Source organism: Euphorbia lathyris, chromosome 10, assembly GCF_963576675.1.
Source record: "Euphorbia lathyris chromosome 10, ddEupLath1.1, whole genome shotgun sequence".
Taxonomy (NCBI): domain Eukaryota; kingdom Viridiplantae; phylum Streptophyta; class Magnoliopsida; order Malpighiales; family Euphorbiaceae; genus Euphorbia; species Euphorbia lathyris.
The window spans coordinates 36,651,563-36,669,622 of NC_088919.1; positions in this window are offsets into that span (position 1 = coordinate 36,651,563).

Below are 18,060 nucleotides of genomic sequence, written 5' to 3' on the forward strand. Positions count from 1 at the left end.
GAAAAAATAGATATTTTATTATTAAAACATAAAATAAAAGGTAATTTTGGTATTTTAAAATTTATTTAGTATAATTTGACCATTGACCCAAGCATAAGGACTAAAGAGTTAACAAAAACAAAAACTGGAGGACTATATAATTATTTCTAAAAACACAGGGACTAAGTAGTGTATTGGGTAAAAACACAGGGAGCTTATAATTATTTACCCAAAAAAATGGGCCCCCTCCAGCCCTGGTTTGAAGTTTAGATTATGTGTGTGTTTTGACAGTGTTTTTTTTATATGTTTATTCTGTTTTGAGTTGTATTGGTTTACCTATCTCTGTAACAACATGATTGCTCCATGCTCCAGGTTGAGGAGTGTGAGAGTGTATGTTGTGACGGTCTATCATAACATGTGTTATAGTCAAACTCATGCTGTTACAATTGTACCTTATTAACTAAATCGTATATGTATGTATATTTCTTATCAGATCAATATATCAATATAGTCTCTTAATCTACATGGTATATCATATATTCCTAGTTCATTACATGGTCTATAACACTATCGTTAGGGGTAAAAATGTGTCACTTTGGACGTTAGTGTTAAAATTGCTCTTGACTGCCAACTTCAAGAGTATTTGTTTGTATTGTATTTTTTTTATATTTATTTACTTAAAATGGTGTACTTCTCCTTTTAGGTTTTTTTTTTAGCAAATTATGAAGCAGTAAATTCAGAAGTTAATGTCAAGTTAATCATGAAGATCTTGAAAACCACAACATGCACAAACAATATGCAACACTTCTGAAGATGTGAGATACGATCACATGGTGGAGAATGTGCCTTAGTGGAGTAAATATGGAAGTTACTTTTAGCATCTATAAAAGGCAAACATCACGATGGAAAAGCCTCCGAACACACACTCACATCCAAAGGGACAAATCTAGCAATTTACACTTCAATCAATTTACTTTAGACTTCAATATTTCATTGCACTTCCAGTTTTTTATTTCAAGTTCACTTGTCATCATTTGAATTTCTTTCACACTTTGTAGATATTTAGTTCAATTTCAATCCAAGTGCACCATTTTCTTTCGATTTGTTTTACTTTATTCATTAAGGTTCTCTTTAGTACATTGTAATACAATATAATGTAATCAAAATTGTAATGTAATCAAATGCGTAATGTAATAAAATGGATAATGATTCCAATACCATATTTGGTTGATAAATTTTAATAAAATTGATAAAATGCAATTCTCAGTACAATACGTATGCTTATTTACTTAAATGCAATTTTCATATTTTTCATGTTTATTTCGTTTTTTTATTTTTCACATTTTCTGTTTTATTTTTCGTGTTTTTTTATTTTTCGTTTTTCTCCATTTTCTGCCTTTTCCATGGGTTTCCTCGTTTTTGCTCTTTTTCGTTTTATCTCATTTTTTGTGTTTTTTCTCAAATTTTTTTTCGTGGTTTTCATTTTTTATCGTTTTCGGTTTTTTCACATTTTTCTCCTTTTCAGCACTTTTTCGGTTTACATGTTTTTTCGCAATTAGTAATAAAAAAATACAAGGGTTAATTGTAATATGGATTCATTCCTATTTTGTTCGTAATGCCGTTACATAAATTTGCAAAGAAAAAATTAAGTGATATATTTGCGATTCCATTATAACAAAAATTATATGACTAACCAAACATGACAATGGGCATTTCATTACAACGCTCATTACAACGTATCAAACGGGGCCTAAATATTTCTCAAGCTAATATCATTTCGATCATCAAAAGCTTAGGAAATTTTAAGGTCTCTTTTAGTTTCAACAATCGTTCGATTTCAGAAGTTAATAGGCACACTTAGTTTAATTTAAAGTTCACAGTGTGATAATACTATAATCTCCCGCACACTCACATTTTTCACAAAAGAGTCAATAATAGAGAGAATGGATAGACTCTTAGTATCCTAAATATCTAGATTAATCATAATTTCTAGAAACTCAAGCCTTCACATTTCTACCAACTTCAAAAAGTCGTTGATGAACATATATTTTTAATATACAACACTTACACAAAGAAGGAGCTAGAGGGGTCGCTGAGGGTTGACAGACCCTTTGACCTGCCGGAACACCCTTGGGAGGGGTGTTTCGGTAGTTCCACCCCTAGGCTGCCATGGCTGGTTTCGGTGGTTTCGAAGAAGATGGAGGCTGCAAAACCAAGCTTGTGCTGATCCCAAAGAAAAACCCACAGGTTGAGGTATCTAATATCCGGCCAATAGCATTGTGTAATGTGCTCATGAAGATAATGACAAAAGCTATTGCTAATTGATTGAAAAAGGTTCTTAATTCCATTATATCACCCTCATATAGTGCCTTTTGTTGAAACACCTTTCCACAAGATTTTGATTTGACAAAATCATCCATGATTAAGAGACAATTAAATTTAAGTGTTTTGATTTAATTGTACTAATCTGTTTGTTCAATGTTGAGTATAAACTTAAATACAAAAAGATACAAAAAGTAAGACAGGACGAAGTCAGCATGAGATCAAAGAACAAGCTGAGTAGAATCAAGCTCAGTATCAAAGAATAGAAGTCTGAAGTTCAACAAAGTAAAGAAGAATGGAACTCAGCATTAAAAGCCCTCTCAAAAGTTGTCTTGCAAAACAGAACTCAGCATAGAAGTTGACAACAAACAAAGACAACGAATAAAGTAGAAACTGAGTAAATCTTCAGGACAGCATGAGAGATCCGTTCACTAGAAGACAAGTTTTGCAAACCTTCTGCACCAATAATTGAATCCTCGAAATTACGCAGAAGACACATTTTGAGATGCATGGGGCAACAGATTATAGCTAAAAGACAACTGCCATAAAAAGACAACGTCTGCAGGAAGAAGACAAGACTGACGCCTGAAGAAATCAGAGGATAGGATTGGCTGAAAAATCTGAAGCTGACCAGACGCTGTCTCCTAAAAGAGCCGTTTTGGACTTAACGGCTAAAACATTTGAAATGATCCTCATCCAGGTCTTCATCTATATAAGGACAATCAAACTCCTTGGATCATTTGCCGATTCACAAAAAGAAAAATACAAGAGAGAAAATACAAGTTTAAAGCACTCAAAAACAAGAAAGAGATCTTACACCCATTTTCTATTCCTGTGTAAATTCTAGATTGATTGTTTGTAATCATCTAAAGTGTTCTTCATTTGAAAAAGAACAACTTGTATCAATCGTGATATTGAGAGTGTAGTGCTGAGTGTTTGGCTGTAAACATTCAGTGGTAGAAAAATCTAAGTACTGGGTTGTGGTGCTTAGTAGGAGTTGAGTAAAAGAATAGAGGACGGTACTCTTGCATATTCAACTGCCTTGTAAACGGTTTGTGCTCTACCTTTAAAGAGCTCAGTATTGGATTCCAAAAGCCCGGAGGACTCTGGGGACTGGACGTAGGCAGAGAGGCCGAACCAGGATAAGTCGTACTGAGTAATTTCTAACTCTCTCAATATATATATATATATATATGCATGTGTTTTCTGTTGAATTTACTCAGCATATAAATCATTTAAACTGATACTGAGTGAATCAGAGTGCTGAGTTGGAAGCTGACCACAGAAAGTGTCAATTCCCAACTCACGAGTAAAACAGCCTTAGTCAACATCTGACCAAAGCTGTCTTACATTAAGATCAGCCGTGCTGACCAAAAGCTGAGTTAACAAACTCATCAAAATTATCAAGTCAGTATAATTAAATTTAGCGAAAAAAAAATTATATTAGTTCCTAAGCCCCCCTTGGAACTAATCACATGAGACCAACAAGTGGTATCAGAGCCTAAGCTCACTACTCTAAGATATAACTATCTTGAGCGGATCCCCATAAATGGCTGAGAACAACACTCGTTTTCTTCAAGGGAACCAAACAACACAGATACTCCCTGAGGGATTATCTATTAGTCAGCCTCCTCTATTCTTTGGATTTAATTATACTTTCTGGAAGAATAGGATGAAGAACTTTATTCACGCCACAAACATGAGTGCATGGCTTGCAATAGTTCAAGGCCCATACGTGCCATATAAAACTGTTAACAATGAGAAAGTCATTAAGAGTGAAACTGAGTGGTCAGAAGATGACCTTAGAAAACTTCAAAATAATGCTTCGGCTATCAATATGCTTCACTGTGCTCTAGATGCTGCAGAATACAATAAAATATCAAGTTGTGAGTCAGCACAGGAGATATGGAAAAAGCTCGAGGTGACCTACGAAGGTACAAGCAAGGTCAAAGAGTCAAAGGTAAATCAACACATGAGGTTGTATGAGTTGTTCGAGATGAACGACAACGAGGACATCTCTAGCATGAATGCTAGATTCACTAATATCATAAATGAACTAAAAAGACTCGGCAAGAACTTCACCGAAGAAGAACAAGTGAAGAAAATCTTGAGAAGCTTACCTAAGAGCTGGCAAGCAAAGAAAACTGCAGTAGAAGAAGCTCAGGACCTGACTACATACAAGTATGACGAACTAATCGAATCTCTACTGACTCATAAGATTTCAATGCAAAACTTTGAAGCCAAAGAGAAAGAAAAGTTAGAAGACAAGAAACAAAAATCACTAGTGATGAAAGCTGACTCCACAGAGGCTGAGTCAACTGATGATGAGGAAATGGCTATGTTCACTAGAAAGATGAAGAAGCTATTCAGAAGAAGTGACAGAAACAGCAAAAGACCATTCAGAAAAAGTGACAGGTACAAAGTTGAGTCCAGTGACAAGTACAAGAAGGACAGTTCCAAGTCTGTCACATGCTTTGAGTGCCACCAAACTGGGCACATCAAGTCAAGCTGTCCCAACCTTAAGAAAGAGAAGAAGGGAAGCAAAAAGGCTATGGTAGCAACATGGAGCAACAGTGATGAGTCAACCTCATCTGAAGCTGATGCAACTAAAACAGCCAACATATGTTTCATGGCTGATGATGCTGACCATTCTCAATCTGAGCAAGCTGACCTCTCCGATGAAACTGACCAGGAGGAACACAACAATGAGGTAACATCTTTACTCTTGCTTAGAAATGAGATGGTAAATGCCCTGAGTGATTTATACACACTAACCAAAAAATGTAACAAGAAAATAAAATCACTCAGCAGGCGAGTGACCTCCGATATCTTCTCCAAGACAATTCAGATTTACATAGCAACATGCAAATAATGCATAAGTTTGTCACGGAGGTCCAATCTGAGTCAAAGAAACTAAGAAAGGACGTTACAACCTTACAAAGTCAAGTAAAAGGCTCAAATAGAAATAAACTCCATGCGGAGTACGCAAGTACTAATCAGCATAAGCAGTTCACTCAGTGTGACTGTTGCGGGAAAAGAGGACACACGAAAGATGTGTGTTGGTTCAACAAGCGGATTGTCCAATGTGACTTCTACAGAAGAAAAGGACATACCACTAAGGTGTGTTGGCATGCTCAGCATAATAATGCTGACCACACTCAGCATCTCCCTCAAAGGGTAACTTATTGTGACTTCTGTGGTAAAAATGGCCACATTATAAAAGTATGTCGTCACAAACTAAAATATGACTTTGCACCTGTTTATACTAACAAGAAAGGACCCAAAAAGAATTGGGTACCTAAAGATGAATAGTTTAAAATGCATGTCAGCCTGACATGCGTGGAGAAGTCAAAACTTTGGTACATAGACAGTGTCACACCCGACCCTAGACGACCTCAATCGGCATCGGACGTGAAATAGAAAGATCATAATCAATACTTAAGAGTCTTCAAATTATCCAACGCCATTATATTACAATTGAACTATCAAAGTTCTAATCATAATTCTGACAATAAGCAGCCAACTTCAAAACCCCGCCTAAACGCCTGTACTTTCTCACCTAAAAACATTAAAACATTTAAAAACGTGAGACAAAAATCTCAGTAAGAAACTATCATCTTTAAAAACCAACTTTACTTAACATAGCTACATATATACATTTATAAAGGGATTTAATCAAAACCACTCAAAACTTAAATTCATAATCTAGTCAAAGGATTAAACCAAAAACATATAAAATATATAATCTTGTATCCATTCTTGAGTTCAAAACCTTATAAAATATTGTAATCAAATAAGTGTTTTATCAAACTAACTCGTATTTAATCAAACGTAAAACCTTATATCAAAATCAATCATAACCGAAAACATAATCCAAATGAACTTAAAACATTGTATCCATCCTCAAGTTTCTCCCCTTAAGTATCAATCCATAACCACATATATAATCGAGACGTCTCTTAATATTGCCTATCCCATATGGTCTTACCCAACATTTCGCTGCCATACCCAATAGGTCTTAAGACTGTGTACACATGCTATGTCCCTCACTGAACATGGTCTTCAAATATAAAACCACCGATCCGGATAACTCTCGATGGATATAAAATCATAACGTGCTCAAATATCCTTTCACAATCAAATTCCAAACTATTTCATAACCATAAATCATTTGGCTTCAATTAGCCCTTTTGTATCATAAAAATCATATTTGGACTTCAATCCAAAATAATAACAACAATAACCGCAATAGATTTCTCAATTCAAAACAATTCGTAAGAAATCATCAAATTCATTTTGTTCAATATAGATATATATTGAAACCAAAAACATATATGTATATATGTATATCAACCAAATTAAACCTTAAATCAACATAATCAAGGAAAATCTGAAATTCACATAGAAGCATAATCAATAGCTTCATTTGAACCGTAATTTCATAATAAAAAGCAAAATCATGAAAAACCCAAATTTTACAAAATTCCTGCATAACCCTAAAATACCAATTTCTGAAACTTCTTTGAGTAGATATATATCTATATACATAAAACTCAAAATATAGTTGATAGTTACTTACCTTGGCTAAAATACACCCGTTCAATTCTCATCTAAATCCTGTCTAAGACGTTTCGCTCCAAACATTGCCGAAACTCAAAAACTCTTCGGTTAGGATTTAGATCTATGCATAAGGATGCTATAGTTTCAATTTCGAGTGATTCGGACGATCGAATCTCCGTAAATCAAAGAAACGGTGGAGAAACGGTTCAGAAAAACTGATGAATTTAAAAGGAAAAAGGAAAAAAAAAGGAGATGCAGATGATGATCGGAATTCACTGGAATTTGGAATATATATCCAAATTTGTCAAATATCACATTTGATCCTCCATCTTTCTATAATCTTTTAAAACTTATCCTAATCTTTTAATTTACACTTAAAACCATCAAATTAACCCCAAACTTTTCCTATATCGCCAAATTAACTTCACACACCCAATAATTATAATATATACTAATATTAAAATATAAATTTTAGAAATTTAGACACGAACGTGACAGACAGCGCATGCTCAAGGCACATGATAGGTGATGAAACACAATTCATCACACTAGAGCTTAAACGAGGTGGTAGTGTAAGCTTTGGGGACAATAAGAAGGGTAAGATAGTCGGCTCAGGTACTATCGGAGGTAACCCAACTATTGAGTCAGTCTCCTTAGTTAAAGGTCTCAAATACAATCTGCTGAGTGTGGCTCAGCTTTGCATAAGCGGCAGAAAGGTTGTATTTGATGATACTAAGTGTCAAATACTCGAGGGAAATACAAATGAATTGATTTTAACTGCCCCTCGTGTAGACAATGTATACATGCTGAGTTTAGAAAAACAGTTTTCCAAAAACATATGCTTAGTGTCTAAAGAGGATAACTCCTAGCTATGGCATAGAAGACTTGGTCATGTAAGCATGGATCTTCTTGCCAAATTAGCTAGAAAGCAACTAGTTGAGGGATTGCCCAAACTTAAATTTGAAAAAGATCAATTGTGTAAAGCTTGTCAGCAAGGCAAACAAACTAAGAAGTCATTTCAAAGTAAAAACATCGTCTCAACCAAGAGACCATTGGAATTACTACACTTGGATCTTTTCGGACCTATCCAGCCACTCAGCTTGGGAGGTAAGAAATTTTCCTTGGTCATTGTAGACGATTTCTCTCGGTACACTTGGATCATCTTGCTGAGTAGCAAGGATGAAACATTTGAGATGTTTACCACATTGATTAAAAAGCTTGAAATTGACAAAGACCTAAGAGTAGCTCATATTAGAAGCGACAATGGTGGAGAATTCAAAAACCAACAGTTTGATGAATTCTGTGAAACCAGTGGTATTGACCACAATTTCTCTGCTCCTAGAACACCTCAACAGAATGGGGTTGTTGAAAGAAAGAACAGAACAATTGTCGAAATTGCTAGAACCATGCTGAGTGAAAATAGGCTTCCAAAGTATTTCTGGGGTGAAGCTATCCACACAGCATGCTATATTCTCAATAGGGCTTTAGTTAGACCTATTCTTAAGAAAACTCCATATGAACTTTGGAAAGGACGAAAGCCCAACATTGGCTACTTTCGTGCCTTTGGGTGTAAGTGTTTTATACTCAATACAAAGGATAACCTTGCAAAATTTGATGCTAAAGCTAACGAAGCGATCTTTTTAGGGTACTCAACAAACAGCAAAGCATATAGAGTATATAATAAACGAACTCAAATAGTAGAAGAGTCTGTCCATATTGAGTTCGATGAAGCTGACCCTGCAGGGAAGTCAACCCAGCTTGAAGAAGAAGAACTGAGCTCAGCTTCCGCTGACCAAAATGGTGCTCCTGAGTTATCAATACAAGGGCTGACCAAAGGTAAACAAGAAGTTGAAATTACCTTTGCTGACCAATCTACTCATGCAGAAATTGTAGAAACACTTGTTCCAAATAACTCAGCATTACCCAAAGAAATAAGAATTCCAAGAGGACATTCAGAAAAATCCATTCTTGATGCTGCTGAAAACAAGGTAATGACAAAAGATCAGCTTCGGAAGTATCTAAGCAATGTGGCTTTTATATCAGTACATGAACCAAAGAACTTTGCTGATGCTGAGCACGATGAATATTGGATCAATGCTATGCAAGAAGAGCTCGACCAATTCACAAGAAATGAGGTATGGGATTTAGTACCTAAGCCCAGAAATCAAAAGTCCATAGGAACTAAGTGGGTCTTTAGAAACAAACTAGATGAGCATGGAAATGTAGTCAGAAACAAGGCTCGACTTGTAGCTCAAGGCTATAGTTAGCAAGAGGGTATTGACTATGGTGAAACTTTTGCACCAGTTGTTAGGCTAGAAGCTATACGTATATTATGTGCCTATACCAGTTTTATGAACTTTAAATTATATCAAATGGATGTTAAAAGTGCATTTCTTAATGGCTTTATAAACGAAGAGGTATATGTTAACCAACCTCCTGGGTTTGAAGATCCAAAATTTCCAAACCACGTTTATAAACTCAAGAAGGCCCTGTATGGCCTGAAGCAAGCTCCAAGAGCTTGGTATGAGAGGTTGACCAACTTCCTGCTGACCAGGAATTATGTCAGAGGAAAAGCTGACACAACCTTGTTCATTAAGAAAAAGGGTAAACATACCCTACTTGCACAAATCTATGTAGATGATATAATATTTGGTGCTACTGATGAATCCTTATGTAAATAATTTAGCAAACAGATGCAAACTGAGTTCGAGATGTCCATGATGGGTGAACTCAACTTCTTCCTTGGACTTCAAATTAAGCAAGGTAAGAATGGCATCTTCATAAGTCAGTCCAAGTACACCAAAGAGATGTTAAAGAAGTTCGATATGGAAGATTGCAAACCCATATCAACCCATATGGGTACTGATACTGTCCTATGCAAAGATGAGAAAAGTAAGTCAATAGATAGTAAACTTTATCGAGGTATGATAGGCTCCTTACTTTATCTCACAGCTAGTAGATCTGATATACAGTACTCAGTATGTTATTGTGCAAGATATCAAGCTGACCCCAGGGAATCTCACTTAATTGCTGTAAAAACAATCTTTAGATATTTGCAGAGCTCAGTTGATGCATGTTTATGGTATCCAACCTTAAATGACTTCACACTCATTGGATATACTGATGTTGACTATGGACGAGATAAACTAGAACGTAAAAGTACTTCAGGAGGATGTCATTTCCTTGGAAGCTGTCTAGTATTATGGTTCAGCAAGAAGCAGTCATCAGTTGCCTTGTCTACAACTGAAGCTGAGTACGTAGCTGCTGGAAGCTGTGTTGCCCAAGTTCTATGGATTAAGCAACAGCTTGAGGATTATGGAGTAAAAACAGAAACAATAGAGATCAAATGTGACAACAAGAGTGCCATTGATCTATCCAAGAATCCAATCCAACACAGCAGGATGAAGCATGTCAGCATAAGGCATCACTTCATCAGAGATCACGTACTAAAGGGAGAGATCAAGCTGACCTACGTACCAACAGATGAACAGCTTGCAGATATCTTCACCAAGCCATTGGCCCGTGAACAATTCAACATACTAACGGAAGCTATTGGTATGTCTAATCCTCTTCAATACCTCTATGTGTAAAATTGAATGTTGAGTGATTGCCATGCTGAGTGAATTCAAAATTAGTAACTGCTACTTACTAGGCTTAAAATGTAGAAGATCACTCTATGCTCAATAGATATACATGCTGAGTGATTATCCTATGCTAAGTTACTAAGAGATAAGAAACTCATCTACGTAGAACTAGGTACTTAGCATCACAAACGTTCCATATTCAAGTAAAACTTAGTAAAACCCACCTGCACCATTTAATGCAAGCACGTGTAATAAAAAGGGCATCTGGGATAACATAAGCAATAAAGGCAAAGCCCATGCGCCGAACGTGTCATAAGTGACAGAATCTCTGTCGATTGAATATCCCAAGGGAAAAACGGCTAGTCCAACGAATAGGATCGATTTAAAATCTCTATAAAAGGTGGAAGATTTCCCACTTAATCATCTTTACCCTTGAATCCTTTGGCATTCCAATCTCTCTCTCTCTCTCTGAATTTCAAAATCCCTCGAAAAACTCTGAGAAGAAAATGTCAAACCCTCAGAATGTCTCCGGTGGTGATTCCGGCAAACATCACACCGATGAAAATTCAAAATCTCATCCACAGCTTAACCAAACTCCAAACAAAAACCCTCAAGCTGACCCAACAAGCTATTCAAAGAAGCCCAAGGAAAGGAACATGGTCAAGGTCCACAAGAAAGTCAACAATCTGGAAGTTCTGAAATGTAGATGGTTCTCTCCCAGCTTCATCACCGCTGAAAAACCCTTCTGTGAGTGGATTGAGAAGAATGAATGGGTAGGACTCTTCTCTCTCCCTGGGAAAACCTATCCTAGGTTAGTTAGGGAATTTTACTCCAATCTTTATGTCGATGATGAAGATCCCGACTACTTGGAAACTTCCGTCAAGGGGCACAAGATAACAATCACCCCATCCTACTTAGCAACCTTACTCAACCTGCGAGAGGAAGGGAAAGAGTTTAGAACAACCAAAGAAACGCTTGACCATGTCAAAGGATTCTGCAAACCAAAGAATCACAAAGGAGAGATACCCAGCACCTGTATGGGGCAAAATCAGAAGATGGCTCATTACATATTGACCAACTTCATCTTCCTAAAGCTCAACTCAGTATCGTCAGCCTCCAACTTCGAGCAGTGCTTCATATGGCACATGTTGACCTACAACCCACTTAATATGCCGGTGTTTCTAGTCGGTGCACTTCAACGAGGAGGTAAGAAACTCATACTGGGATCCCTAATCACTAAAATCCTCGAAGATCAGAAAATAGAAACAATCAATGAAACTCAAAGTTTGGGAAATGAAATAACAGCGGCTCTGCTGTTTGGGTTGATATTCAACTAGCCTTTAAAGGGGATTGAAGATGTTGAGGAAGAGGAAGAAGAAAATGATGCTGAACAGGAAGTGGAACCACAGAAAGGAAAGAAAGTTGTTGCTGAGTTCGCTGAGCCAGCAAAGACAAGGAAGAAGAGAAAAGCACTTGAAACGTGCTCAAAAGATGTTGATACTGTCCCAAGGAAGGTACGAATTGTATCTAAAGGGAAGAAAGTTGATACTGACCAAACACCTAGATTAGTAAAGAAACGAAAAGGGCAAGTTGAGCCAGAAGAGGAAAGTGAAGAAACTCCAGAACAACCTCTGCAGAAGAAAAGAAGAGGCTCTGCATTGAAAATTGTTGAAGCTAACCCCCTCGACTGGGTTGTCCCTCCAAAGTCACACTTCGTCAAAAGTCTCAGGATTGATCTTGAGCAGACCCCTATTGAGCAAGAAGAGGAAGAACAGATAAATGATGACGCTCAGCCTGATATTGAGGAAGAAGAGCAAGCTGAGCAAACACAGACTGAGGATAATGCTGAGCAAGAGGAGAATCCAAATATGGCACTTCAAACAGTGGATGTTGAGCTCACCGAACAAGACGTTGCAGAAAATGAGATCAATAATGAGCTTAGAGACAACTCCTCTTCCGACTCAAGTGAGGATATTCAAGCTGACCCTTCACCCCCTCAAGCTAAGACATTCAAAAGGCTAAAGAAGAAAGCCTACAAAACACCATTTATTGATCTGTTAGGTGATTCTCCACTTCGGGACCCAATTTCTGATCTGTCTGACATCCAGTTCAGATATTTTTCTAACAATACTGAGTCTCCTCCTAAGGAATCTGCAGAAAATCAAGCCTCTGTTACTCGTACCGAGGAACACGCCAAGACTCTGGAAAATCCAAATTCTTCCGAGCAAGAGCTCGAAGTCCAAGATGCTCAAGATGGGGAGCAAACTATGGAACAACCTGCTCAACTTCCACACCATATTGAGCAGGTCAATATCATTGTAAGTCCTTCACCGCAAACTCAAAATACACAAGTCGTTGAGCACTCAGCTCCTCGAACTGAGCTACCACAAGGTCCAACCATTGACCAATCAAACCAATCTGATAAGCAGCCAACTCCACCACCATCAAGTTCAACTTCAATTCCTGCCTCTGAGTCCAATCCTGCTGGCACATTGTCCTATCTAAGTGCTACTGAGTCTGGGCGCAAAATCATTGCCTCTGCTCAGTCTCTTCTTCAGGACTTGAATCCTATTCATACAGATGCTGCTGGGGCTGCAAATCTTGAGTCCTCCCAAATTACATCCATCACTCCACTTCTGAACGAAATTCAGAGCCTTAAAGATCTCATCAGTGTTATGACCACGGTCCAAACACAGCAACCCAAGCAAGACCAAATTGCCAAGATAACTGAATTATTGCTCATGATGGTCAACCACATGAATGCACTTGAAGGCAAAGTCCAGAGTCTCTCTGACGTAAATCCAGGGTATGCTACTTCTACTAAGCTCAAAGACTACTTTACTAAGCTGACCACAGACCTGACCAACATTGGATCTACTGGTCATCCTGAGTATGCCACTTCTGCTGAGTTGCACCAACACTTCTCAAAGTTGACCTCTGATCTGAACTGCACACATGAATTAATTTCCTCCACTTCTTAGTGTACTATTGATCAACTAAGTGAAGCTGTGCGTCTACTCAATTTCAATAAGGACACGATGGATATTGACCCCGTCAATGCTGATGCCCTTCTGAGCTTTTCGCAATCCATCCATGATCAACGCAAATTCTATGACTCAGCTGTACTCAAAATGTACCACCAATCCTATGCCCAGCTCACTGAGTCCGTCTCCTGGATTAGCAAATCTCATGAGTTTCTCATCAGCATACTGAGTAGCTGCCTACGGGTTCCTGGATCCATTCAAGATGATGGTGTTCCCGTTATAGATGGCCTAAGAGAGAGTACCAAGAGGTTGAAGCGTTATTCCAACGCATTGTCTGCTGCTACCAGAAATGATACTTTCATTCCTCCTCCACCCGATGATGGAAAAACGGGGGAGAAAAGATAAGATGGAACTCATCACGCAGGTGGTGCATCAGGCAGCAAAGACAAAGGAAAAGACAAGTGTCAATCTGAGCATCAAGCTCATGCTACCTTAAAGAAGAAAAAGTAGCCTCAGAACTTAGCATGAACTTTGTGCTTGATTTTTTTTGTTGTGTTCTTAGCATGAACTTTGTGGTTGATTTGTTTTTGTATTTAATATTTTGTGTGCTTAATATGTTAATCTATGTTAAGAACTATTCTCGTTGAATTATCTAAATACCATGCCTAATGTTTTGTGCTAAAAGCTGATCGATCAAAATTGAACAAACAAGTAAAAGTAAACATACTCAGTATACGTTAAACACCAAAACAATCAATGTATCAAACTGAGTATTTAACCATTTCTGAAAACTGACCTAGACTCATCTAAATTAGATCTTGGAAGGTCTAGAATTGAACTAAGTCAGTGTAAGCAATGTCTTGAGTTTATTCGATTAAATCTTGGAAGGTTTAGAATTAAGTTAGGACATTAGATGCAACCCTTACGGGGGAGTAATTTCAGAAATGTGAAAAATAAATCAATCATGGGGAATTTCAAAACTGAGTTCCATAATTATGTATTTTGCCAACATCAAAATGGGGGAGTTTGTTGAAACACCTTTCCACAAGATTTTGATTTGACAAAATCATTCATGATTAAGAGACAATTAAATTTAAGTGCTTTGATTTAATTGTACTAATCTGTTTGTTCAATGTTAAGTATAAACTTAAATACAAAAAGATACAAAAAGTAAGACAGGACGAAGTCAGTATGAGATCAAAGAACAAGCTGAGTAGAATCAAGCTCAGTATCAAAGAATAGAAGTCTGAAGTTCAACAAAGTAAAGAAGAATGGAACTCAGCATTAAAAGCCCTCTCAAAAGTTGTCTTGCAAAACAGAACTCAACATAGAAGTTGACAACAAACAAAGACAACGAATAAAGTAGAAACTGAGTAAATCTTCAGGACAGCATGAGAGATCTGTTCACTAGAAGACAAGTTCTGCAAACCTTCTGCACCAATAATTGAATCCTCAGAATTACGCAGAAGACACATTCCGAGATGCATGGGGCAACAGATTATAGCTAAAAGACAACTGCCACAAAAAGACAACGTCTGCAGGAAGAAGACAAGACTGACGCCTGAAGAAATCAAAGGATAGGATTGGCTGCAAAATTTGAAGTTGACCAGACGTTGTCTCCTAAAAGAGCCGTTTTGGACTTAACGGCTAAAACATTTGAAATGATCCTCATCCAGGTCTTCATCTATATAAGGACAATCAAACTCCTTGGATCATTTGCCGATTCACAGAAAGAAAAATACAAGAGAGAAAATACAAGTTCAAAGCACTCAAAAACAAGAAAGAGATCTTACACCCATTTTCTATTCCTGTGTAAATTCTAGATTGATTGTTTGTAATCATCTAAAGTGTTCTTCATTTGAAAAAGAACAACTTGTATCAATCGTGATATTGAGAGTGTAGTGCTGAGTGTTTGGCTGTAAACATTCAGTGGTAGAAAAATCTAAGTACTGGGTTGTGGTGCTTAGTAGGAGTTGATTAAAAGAATAGAGAACGGTACTCTTGCATATTCAACTGCCTTATAAACGGTTTGTGCTCTACTTTTAAAGAGCTCAGTATTGGATTCCAAAAGCCCGGAGGACTCTGGGGACTGGACGTAGGCAGAGAGGCCGAACCAGGATAAGTCGTACTAAGTAATTTCTAACTCTTTCAATATATATATATATATATATGTGTGTGTGTGTGCATGTGTTGTCTGTTGAATTTACTCAGCATATAAATCATTTAAACTGATACTGAGTGAATCAGAGTGCTGAGTTGGAAGCTGACCACAGAAAGTGTCAATTCCCAACTCACGGGTAAAATAGCCTTAGTCAACATCCGACCAAAGCTGTCTTACATTAAGATCAGCCGTGCTGACCAAAAGCTGAGTTAACAAACTCATCAAAATTATCAAGTCAGTATAATTAAATTTAGCGAAAAAAATTATATTAGTTCCTAACCCCCCTTGGAACTAATCACACGGGACCAACACCTTTGTCCCCAAATGATCTATTACCGATAATGTGATGATAGCATATGAAGTGGGTCATGCACTCAAACTGGGGAAGGAAGGTAAAAAAGGCTATATCGCCTTGAAAGTGGATATGCCAAAAACCTATGATAGGGTGGAGTGGGAGTTTTTGAGAGCTATTATGATTCGTTTGAAGTTCCCGAGTTAGTTTGTGGAACTTATCATGAGTTGTGTCTCCTTTGTGCAATATCAAATAATTAACAAGAATGCGAAATTCTCTCAATTTACACCGTTAAGGGGCCTTTGGCAAGGGGATCCACTTTCAAGATACTTGTTTATTATGTGTACTGAAGGTCTGACAACATTGCTACATCAGGTAGAGGAAAGGGGCGAAATCCATGGATGCAGAATTTGTCGGGGTGCTCCACTAGTTTCCCACCTATTCTTTGTAGATGACAACTACTTTTTCTTCAACGCCTCACTAGAGGAATGCAGAATGGTGAAAGGTGTATTCCAGACATATGAGCGGGCTTTGGGGCAAAAATTAATTTCATCAAATCGAAGATCTCCTTCAGTTCCAAGGTTCCCCAAGCTGCATTATCTAGCTTCTTACAAGTTTAGTAGGCTGAGAGTCAAGACAATTACTTGGGGATCCCGTCAGTGGTGGGTCGGAACAAAACCTCAACATTTTGGTATGTTGTGGATAGACTACAGAAGCGAATCAGAGGGTGGAATGGGAACCAACTTTCTCAAGGGGGGTAAAGAGGTGTTGATAAAAGTCGTGGCACAATTAATCCCCTTATGTATTCTCCAGGTTTTCCTTATCCCGAGATCTATATGTAATAAAATGGAAACTCTTCTAAACTCCTATTGGTGGGGATTTATGTATTCGACGTGCTTGGGGCGGTATGAACTTCCATCGATTCCATGAATCAACATTGCATTCCTAGGAAAGCAGGTGTGGAAGTTTATGATTAGCCCAGACGCCTTAGTAAGCCATTTATTCAAAGCTCGCTACTTTCCTAGGGCAGACTTTGGGGAGGCACCATTGGGAGTTAACCCAAGTGCAATATGTGCTAGTGTCTTTCAGTCCCAATTGATCATCAGACAAGAGGTATTTTTGTGGATCGATAATGATAAAGGAACCTGGATTTGGGTTGATAGGTGGATCCTGACGGTCACTAGGGTAATGGTGGAGCCGCAAGGCAGTTTTGACCGATTATGGACAGTGGACAGATTTATCCGTGATGGACAGTGGGACTTGGGTATGCTTGAGGAGTTTTTCTCACATGAGATTCAACAATGCATACTGCAAATTCATGTATCTGCTTGTGATAAAGATGATCAATTGTGTTGGTTGAGGGAGAAGAAAGGCATTTACAGCGTAAAATCGGCTCATTATGCGCTAATGGAGGACTATCCTAGCCCTCCGAAGGCGGTGCATATGGCACCATGGAGTAAGCTCTAACAGATGTCTTGTCCCTCGAAAGTGAAAAACTTCCTATGGCGTGCAGCCTAGAACATAATACCAACAAAGGTATCCCTCCATACTCGTCATATTGATATTAATTTGAGCTGTCCTTTTTGTTCTTAAACCACTGAGTCATTATTCCATCTATTACTTCGCTGCCCCGTTACGACTCGGTCCTGGAACCGCTCTGCCTTCTTTCAGCTCCGAGCAACGACTTCCTCAGATTTCAGTCAATGGTGGCAAGTTCTCCTTTAGGATAGTTCTTGGACTCTAGCAGGACAATGTGTGACTAGTATGATTGGTTATGGAGAAACCAATGAGTGTGGAATAGGAAAGCTCTAGCTTCGGAGCTGATCACGGTTTGAGCAGCCTCTTTTCTACAGCTGTGGACTGATGCTAAAGTAACAACCGCTCCTTTCCCGGCCATTGGTATGGATGAGCGGGCTTATATGCATGGATACTGCTGATAACAGGTCTGAAAATAAATTTTGATGCGACTGTCCGAGCAGAAAGCAAAAGAATGGGAGTCGGGGCAGTGACACGAGACTGCAATGGTGCATTTGTAGCAACCCGATTCAGAAGCGTGCAAGGTCCATTTCAGCCAATGATGGTCGAGGCCATCTCGTGCCGAGAAGCTTTTAACTAGATTAAGGAGAGGGGAGACACCCATGTTTGTGTTGAGGGAGATGCTCAAGTGATTATTAATGC